The sequence below is a fragment of the Acanthochromis polyacanthus genome, chromosome 8 (assembly GCF_021347895.1).
Source record: "Acanthochromis polyacanthus isolate Apoly-LR-REF ecotype Palm Island chromosome 8, KAUST_Apoly_ChrSc, whole genome shotgun sequence".
Taxonomy (NCBI): Eukaryota; Metazoa; Chordata; class Actinopteri; family Pomacentridae; genus Acanthochromis; species Acanthochromis polyacanthus.
In genome coordinates this window covers 34,460,592-34,469,622 of record NC_067120.1, presented here as the reverse complement: position 1 = coordinate 34,469,622, position 9,031 = coordinate 34,460,592, and the positions used below count along the sequence as shown (strand labels likewise).

The window sequence follows — 9,031 nt, the reverse complement described above, 5'->3', positions numbered from 1 at the left end:
TTCTTTCATATCTTTTTATTGAACTATAAAAAACGTGTGCAGCCAAGGGCATCAGAAGAGAAGCTGTTAATAAATTGTGCTGTAAAACACTTATGCAACTACTTATGGGTTGTAGCTGTGAGTATTTTTATGGTAATATCACTGACATAAAACTGTGGTGTGTGTTTTTATTTGCAGTTTAGAACCCAGATTAGATTCCCCACTCCGACTCTCGAGCATTTAAATATTCACTAATACAAATTCTGCTGAAATATGGTCTAAATGTGAACGTTAAATCGCCATTTGATGAGAAAAACACTTTTGAGTCTCTTCTAATCATCTTTTCAATAAATAAAATGCTCCCCCATGTGGTGGCCTTTTAATTCAGAGCAAATTGATTCAAATAATCAGAATAAAATCATTTCTATGTAGCAATAACAGCCTGTTTCTATGAGCTGTGAAGATTCACTGATGCACAAATTTACACACAAAACTCAGGACTTACTGGTAAAAATCCACGACACAACATGTGATAATGATGACGCGGTTACAACAGAACATGAAATATTTAAAAATTATGAGCTTGTTTTTAAATTTACAGCTCCATAAACAACATGTCTGACTCCAGATTATATTATAATAACTGATCAATTTTAAATCAGAATCATGATGCAATTTGCAAATCAGGAGGATATATGAGGTGTTAAATTTAATTTGATTTAATTTGAGCACAATGAAACTTTAAATGATTGTTTATTCTCTCATTTGTCGATGTAAACTTTGGTTTGACTCATTATTTAACAGGTACAAATCGCATATTTTGCAGAGTTTAGACTGCTTGGTCGATGATTTTACAAATTTATGTTGCTTTTTTGTCACATTTTTGATATTATCTCATGTTATAATGCTCCATCATGTGTTTTAAGACAATTACACGGCAAATATGTCATTAAATTTTTTTTATTACACTTCAAATCGCAGTATCTGCCAGAAAAATCTAAATTTTAAGATCAAGATTGTAGTTAAGGTTTGGTTAGGCTCAGATAAACACGTAGATTTGCTTTGAAATGTGCTTATTTAAGTGGTTTTGTTGCGGTTTAAATGACTTTGACACTTTCAGATAAAATAAATTTAGATGATAAAGATGTTGTTTGCATTTTCTACATTTAAAAACTGTGTATAAATGTCCTTCAGTACTGTGATGGTGAAGTATTCTCCAGCCTCCTTCTGCCCTCTGCTGTCCACAAACCGTCAAATCATCCAGTAAACGTTTAATTGGATCATAGAATCTGTACAGTATGTGACACAAACTGCATGTTCCTGCATAATCAAAGCTAAACTGACCTGTTTATTCCACACAGAACACATCCCTCAGCTCCACTAATTTGCTCTAATAGCCCATAAATATGAATCACAGTCGCTTTATTCTCCGTGTTTCTGGATGCAAAGATTATACTTTCTCCATAAACACATACAGGACATACTTAACAGTCACATTATTGACCTTAAATGAATATAATATGAACTTTGCAGGCTCCTTAACAATACGTGTCTTACCCAAAGCGCAAAGTGATGATAAGGTGAGTATTTTTTAAAAGGTGAAAACAAGAAGAAAGGGTATTTATAGTTACGAATAAAAGGCTTACATGTTTTTCTTAAGAGTATTTAATTTTTACTTCGTTTTGGACGGACGGACGGACAGACAGACAGACTCACTCTGCAAATTTTATTAACAATAAAAGATTCTCTCATTTACAAAAGCATGGTTTAGAGAGGATTTAAACACCTAAACGTGATTATTTCTTAGTTTATGTACGTCTGCAGCTGCTTTTAACTGCAATAAACAGTCATAACATATAAATGCATTTCACCTTATGTCCATCAGTTGTAGCAGTAAAATTTTATCTTTCTGACATTTTTAGGTAACATCTGCGCTGCGATTAAAACTGACATTTTTACACGCGCGCAAAATAATAGCATGATTTTTGCAGGAATATCCTGGCCATTTCCTGGAAATAAAAATCATGAAAAAGCAATCTTTGCCTCCTAGTAAAGACAAATTGAGTATTGATTTTGATACACCTGTACAAGTTCTTGTTTACTGAGGTTGTCAGGCGTTTTTTGAAGTTGCAGGGGAAGTTTTAGGGCATGTCAGGTAGTGGTAGTGAGCTGAAACCGAGACAGCTCAACTTTGGAGTCTTTATTATGGTTTTATTCCTCATAATGTGACTGTTTTTTTTGCATTATCAGTGTTGGTTTTTGCAGCTTTGGAGACCGTGTTGCTGCTGGTGTTTTTAAATAAGCAAACGCAATTTCCTTCAACATCTTACATGTTTTCGCATTAGACTAACAATGAAATGTTCCTACTTCCAGCTCATTATTAACTGATGACACATTTATTTTTAAAATTTCAACCAAGGGTACAATACATGTTTTCCATCCAGCCTGCTATGAATTCAAACTGAGATCTAGAGCATCCTATTTGCATTAATAAACTTTGATACTGGCCCACCACAATCGATTAACCACCATCCATCTTACCTGGATACATGTTATTACCTGATATGTAAAACATTAAAGCCTTGTAGTCGAATTAAAGGAATTCAAGGAAGATTAACTTTATAAAACCATAGCTCATGATAAATACCTTCAAAAAGACGTGCTGCAAAACCGTACAGTCTCCAGCAACTGATTCTAAAACAAGCGATGATCTCCTGTGTGTTATAGAGACAGAGAGCAGATATAATGAATTATGGATTTGATGATCAGAGTCTGCAAGACAAAAGTAGCATTATATAACCTGAAAAGCAACTCAGAAACTGGATCCCAACCACGTTGTTTTAAGGACCTAAGAGTGCAAATAGCAGTTTCATGTATATAATTTTGTATGGTCAAGTTTTTTTGTTTTTTTTAAATACTGATGGTTCTTAACATTAACAATGATATGTTTAGGGGAAATTTATATTATAAATAATATTGTAGAGTATATAAACCTAATGATTAGAGTTAATTTATATTATATATGATACTGTAGGGTTTCAACCTTAATATTTAAACATGCTAGATGCACTTGAAACATTCTTTTTATGTCTCTATTTGAAATATTTAGCTAAATGTCTGTTTAAATGTGCTACATGAATAACTATGAGTTGACTTGAACGTAAATTAATGCTACCAGCTGCTAATGTTGATAAATGGTGGACAACAAAATATTTTCTAATAAGATAACCTTTAAAAAGTCACATTAAAATCAATTTTTTAGCTCACCAGGGAAAACATAAGGCAGCTAGCATGCTAACCGCTAGCTGCTAAATGCTAAGCGTTTGCTAACCGTCTCAGCCAATGACGTACATGTATGTCATTATCTTTCTACGGTCTACAAGTATATAACACGTATATAATTTATATGTGTGTATTATAGGTATATAATATTATATACAGTATTCATTTTATAAACAGTCGATGTGTGTTACCGAGTCACTGTGACCTCCCTCAATAGTTATATTAGCTAGCTAGCTAGCTAGTTAATGTGTAGTTTGCTAGCTAGCTTGCCAGAAACCTTCTGGACTACAAATAAATTTAAAAAATGAGTGTAGGTAAAACATAAAATGGCTGAAATTTTGCATGAAAGGACAAAAAAACACACTCAAAACTGTCATTACATGTTCAAATACTCAATTAAATATTGCATATTCGCTCAAACCACCAGTTTCTAGCCAGCAAGCAACACGTGCAGTCATGAAATTAGCAAGCTAACCAAATAAAGTAGAGCAAAGATGCAGAAATATTACGGTAATTATGTGATTGACCGACCTATTATATGGACTGGTTAGAGAAAAGAAAAGGTCTGTCAAGCCTCACTGGAGTCCACCTATGTTAAACTGATACAATTGGGTATACTCTGAGGACCATGATGTCTGAGACCTCTGTATAAATCTCCATGATCAATCTGTGGTGCAGGTCAGATCAGAGCAAGAAATTTTAGCGAAACCGCAGTATGACTAAGTGCAAATAGCTATCCAAATAGCAGGCAAAATGCATCACAACATACCATCATAAATGAAGCAATATGGTGCTTCAGAGATGTACAATCATATTCTCCAGATTTAAGGGAATATACTTGTTTGGTACTGATGTAGCAAAAAATTATGTAATCATGCTAATATTTGTTTAGGTGGAAATGCAAAAATGACCACCCACTGAAATCGTGACTCATATCACAGTATGTGTCAAAATAATCGCTCCAGACTTCCAAATACTCTGCAAATACCATCCCTAGAGTGAAGCATGGTGGTGGCAGCATCATGCTTCACTGTAGCATGATGCTGAAACATAATTTTATTATTTGCGTCTGTGGAAAACTTGTATTTTTTGTTTGTGATTTTTATTTTTTGTATATCATTCAATGCAAGGCTACAAAACCATTTCTAAAGCTCCCAGTTTGAAGTACTGGGACTCTTCACAGGGTCGGCAGTCCGACCAAATTCAGAATCTGAGAGAGGAGTGCTGTAATCCAAACAGTTTGTCTTACCATCTCAGCAGGACTTCATCAATCAGGTTTTAATGGTCGAGCAGCTGGATGGAAAATATTCTGAGTAAAATGACATACTACTGCTACTGCTTGAAGATTGTCAGATAGCACTTAGATCAAAAACTCTCTGAATATCATCCCCACTGTGAGGCAAGGAAGTGGCAGCATCATACTTTAGGGCAGTAGCAGGCGAAGGGAGATGGATCAGAACAGAGTGAAAGATAAATGCTGTCAAGCATGGAGAGAATCCTTAAAGAAAAACGATTAACACGGTCAACACTTGACAGACTTCAGGACAAGTTTGTGATTGTACTTAAATGGTCAAGCAAAAACTCAACACATAAACCCAACAGAACATTTGGAAAGAGACCTGAAAATGACAGTTGACTGATGACTTTCCTTTAAAAATTCGAAGAAACTTGACAGGATGTGCAGAAGAATTGAATAAATGTTCAAAGACAATGAAACTAAAGTCATAACTGCTGCCAAAGTTACTTCAACAAAGTACCAAACTGATGTCATTTTGTGTTGGTGAGGTAGATTGACGTGAAAATACCAAGTTTATCACCGTATAATTTAATCAACAACCCAACAAAGTGTGCAAAAAGCAAAAGGAAAGGAAAGTTGGGTTTCAAACAATTCCAACAAAAACTTGTGAACCATCACAATCTCACCTCATCAAGAGGCACCAAAGCTGCCACATTTAGAAGTGTTGGTACAACAAGGTCAAGAGTGGAAATTGCAGGTATTTAAATTCAGACCAACCCAAACTAGGATTCATTTAAAGTATTTTCAAACCGAGAAGCAACATCTAAGCGTAAACAGAAAACACACCAAATAAAAACAGGACATCATTCATATGCTTATGGATGTATTTTAATAAAAATAATTCTGTCAAAATTAAACAGAATACAATATTTCTTTTTTTTAACATGTTTCCAGTAGATAGGTTTTTTTTTCAATTATCATTTTTCCTTTTTTATATCATTTTACAGGTTTTAAAAGTCATGCTAAGTAGAGGGTAACTCATTTCACAATTTTTTTAAACATTTTTCTTTTTTGCTAAAACTCAAAAGTCAAAATATGAAATTAAAATCATGATAGAAGTCAATTGTGCACAGCTTATCTGCGACGCCAAAATCTGCGGCCCCTCGAGGGTGACGTCCATGTTGCTTCGGAGGCCTCGGGCCCATTTTCACAACATCCCTCTTTTCCTTACAACGATCACTGATCACATCAGTGGCTATGTCTATGCAGGGATTCAGAGGAAAAGGTGTGCTGAGACGAAGCCCAGGCTCAAACACAAAGGGCAGCTGGGAGACTTGTTCCCTACAGGTGTGTAACAGGTTGTTGTGTAACAGAAGTCCTTTACAGCTGATGTCAGTGTGTTTCTGTGTGCGTTTGTGTCGTTATTAGAATAGCTCCTAGTATAGCAGAAGGTGTTTATTATAAAAAACCAGACAGGTAAAAAGTTTGACCACACACCCTGCAGGAAACCCCACACTGCAAACACACATCTCCAATATTATACGAGCCCATATTAGGACTGAAATTCTCTTATTAATAGAAATATACACTTCAGGGTGGTTCCACAAGCCACGTGCCAGGTGACAACAAAGCAGACGGAGCAACGGTTTGTCACACAACATCCAGCCATTTGGTAGAAAAGAAGTCTTCTCGAATATTTTAAATGTTTACAGATCAAAGCAAGTTTGTCATCAAAACTCAATAATACACAAGGAAACAGGGTGCAGTCGAGTTAGAGTGGGAGTTTTGTCTTTTGCTTAGGTACAGAGACTAAAATGGTCTTAAAGTAGGGTTAAAATAAAATGACAAAATGAGATCCAAGCTTCTAGAAGTGGAGCCAACATGTCTTATTTTAAATAAATAAAGAAGACTTTATGAAGTAAATCCTTTCTCAATATGTGGGGCTACAGGAAAATATACAAAAGCCAATTAACTGTAAAACATCCAACCTCATCTCAGGCCCGCTAATTGCCAACTAGCTAGGTAATGCTAATTTCATTCCTGTTGACAAAAGAAAGAGACTGCACTTTATATTTTCAGTTTCAGTTCTGATGGACATTTTCAAAGCAACAACACAGCTGGACAAAAGCCGAATTAACTAGCCCTCTCATGTACCTCCCCCTAGCAGCATGTAAGGTAGATGTAGTAAACACATATGCTAATGTGTAAACTGACTAGACTTACTTATTAATGCTAATTGAAAAAACTAATTAATGCTAATATCGAGCCAACAGCAAGTAGAGTAATGCTAAGTATCTTGTTAGCCACTTATGTTCTAGTAATCTAGTTCTTATTAGCTAGGTTCTAACTTAGTGGCTAGCAGCTTATGAACATACAGGGTAAAGTTAGCCCTTCATATAGCTCTAACTAGTAGCTTGTAAGAACAATTGAGCACTTGAGATAGTTTCCAACTTATTAACTGGCAGTGCTAGCTAGTAAATAAGAGCAAGTTAGGGTGTTAGCTAGTTTCAGACTTACTAACTAGCAGCTTATGAGCAGACAGTCTGAAGTAAGCTCCAGTCTGTGCCCATCATGTTGCTCTGGCTAGTAGGTTAGACCTAGTTAGCCTGTTAGCTTTTTTTTTTTTTTTTTTTTACCTACTAGCTTATAGTACTAGCTAGCAAATAAGAACAAGGTAGAGTGTTAGCTAGTTTCAAATCTACTAATTAGAAGCTTTTGAGCAGACATTGTGAAGTAAGGTTTAGTCTGGGCCCCTTATTAGCTTGTAAGTTAGACCTATTTAGCCTGTTAGCTATTTTCTAACTAAACAGCTAATAGTGCTGGCTAGTAAACAGAGCTGTTGAGATTGGTGCCAAATTTCAAACTTATGAAATAGCAGCTTATTGACAGTAGCTTGTAAACTTACTTGCTCAAGCTAACTTACTCATTAATAGTGAGCAGATTAGCACGAGTAAGCTAGCTGTTACAAAACTAGCTGTTGTTGGCTAATTTTTAACCGACTAGCTACTGAGAGCTAACTGGCTTAAGAATGCTGACGCTGTGTGGTCCTGTGAACACACACTGGAGTTTTGTGTTAAAAAACAAAACAAAAACAAAAACAGTGGAGTTTTGTAAAATGTATTATTTTACAGTTCGGTTAAATATTTTACAAAGCCAACACCTTGTGGTTATTTATTTCATAAAGTCTTATTTATTTTCCAAACAAAGTGGTATTTGGTAGGTTTGCTACAACTGATCTGACTCCAGAACAGGAATCAATGGAGAAAAGCAATGAGTTTAAATCTCATCATGGCCAGCAGCTAATCTGAACAATAAAACACTTTTGTTTTCTCTCCATCATGTACAGATTTTGTAAAGCATTCTGGGTAAAAGTTCACCATGCTTTACAAAGATGGAGGGCTCAGTGTGAACCCAACAATCAGAACTACATAGTCTGAAATCATAAAAGAAAAACTGTCATTTAATTATCACAACGTGCACCCTAAAATTAAAAACCTTCCTGTTGGGGGGGAATGGGTTCACCTTTCTATGTAAAATTAAACACAGCAGGTTGAGGCTGAAGGGGGGATGTAAGTGGAAAAAAGGTTAAGACTGCAGTAATGAAATCCCTCGAGGTGACTTGACTTTTCACACACTGTGCTTGTTAGTCTGCCTTTGATACTGATTCCCTCCACGCTGGCATGGAGGTGACCGTGGTAATGGAGTTAGACTCAGTCCTGGAGGAGGCTGCTGTAGGTGCTACCGGCATCCACATCGCTGATTGGTCGACGCCGTGGCTGTTACAGTAAAAATTAAAGCTTCAACACCTCTAATATTCCATTTCAAACCCCTCGTCGTCACTTTTTCTCCCGTTATTGGCGGCTAGAGGCTTTCATTATGTTTTTTTTTAAAAATTTCTGGATGTATTCAATTATTTGACTCTTCTATTCTTAAAAATATTGCCAAGGGCTCAGAAAAAAAGTTATTTCTACATAGAGGTGTCTTTTATTTCCAAGTGTGTCTTTTAAAAATGATGTAATATACTCGAGGTTTTCCTACAGATGTGAGGGTCGCCGTGGAAACCAGCTTGTGGGTGTTATGGTCTGTGATATGGTGAACAAGAACAACAATACTGATCGTAGGGAATCAAAATCCACCCATTTAAAAACAGGAGAAAGAATGAAATTTTAAAAAAGTGGGGAAAATTACAATTGTTTTTTCATTTTGTCCAGGATGAGCACAACAAACTGACAAAAAAAGAACTAAAAAAAACAAAAAACAAAAAAGGCTAGATAAACAGAATAATAATTATCTTTAAATAGTGTCACACATTTCTTTATTTGATAATACTAAATTAAAAAGGAAGCCTTCTCCTCTCTCGTCTGTGCCGCCGGCTCGGTCTCGACGGACAGCCAAAACGCACCAATCACACGCATGCTCTTTCCCCCTCCGTCGCCGTGACAACCACCTGCCGGACACGCCTTCTTCTCAGTGCTACTTAACATTAACCTGCGGAGAGAAACGTTTCATTATCTGAGTCGGGTGATGAATGCA

General features: G+C 36.0%; 1 protein-coding gene across 1 annotated transcript in view; it reads right to left on the bottom strand.

The window, feature by feature from the left end:
• Positions 1–5,368: 5,368 nt before the first annotated feature.
• ranbp10 (RAN binding protein 10) overlaps positions 5,369–9,031 on the bottom strand; it is a 65,338-nt gene continuing 61,675 nt past the window's right edge. Inside the window, exon 15 of the mRNA XM_022204540.2 lies at positions 5,369–8,986. The gene's annotated coding sequence lies outside the window, so the exon portion shown is untranslated. The remainder of the gene's footprint in view (positions 8,987–9,031) is intronic.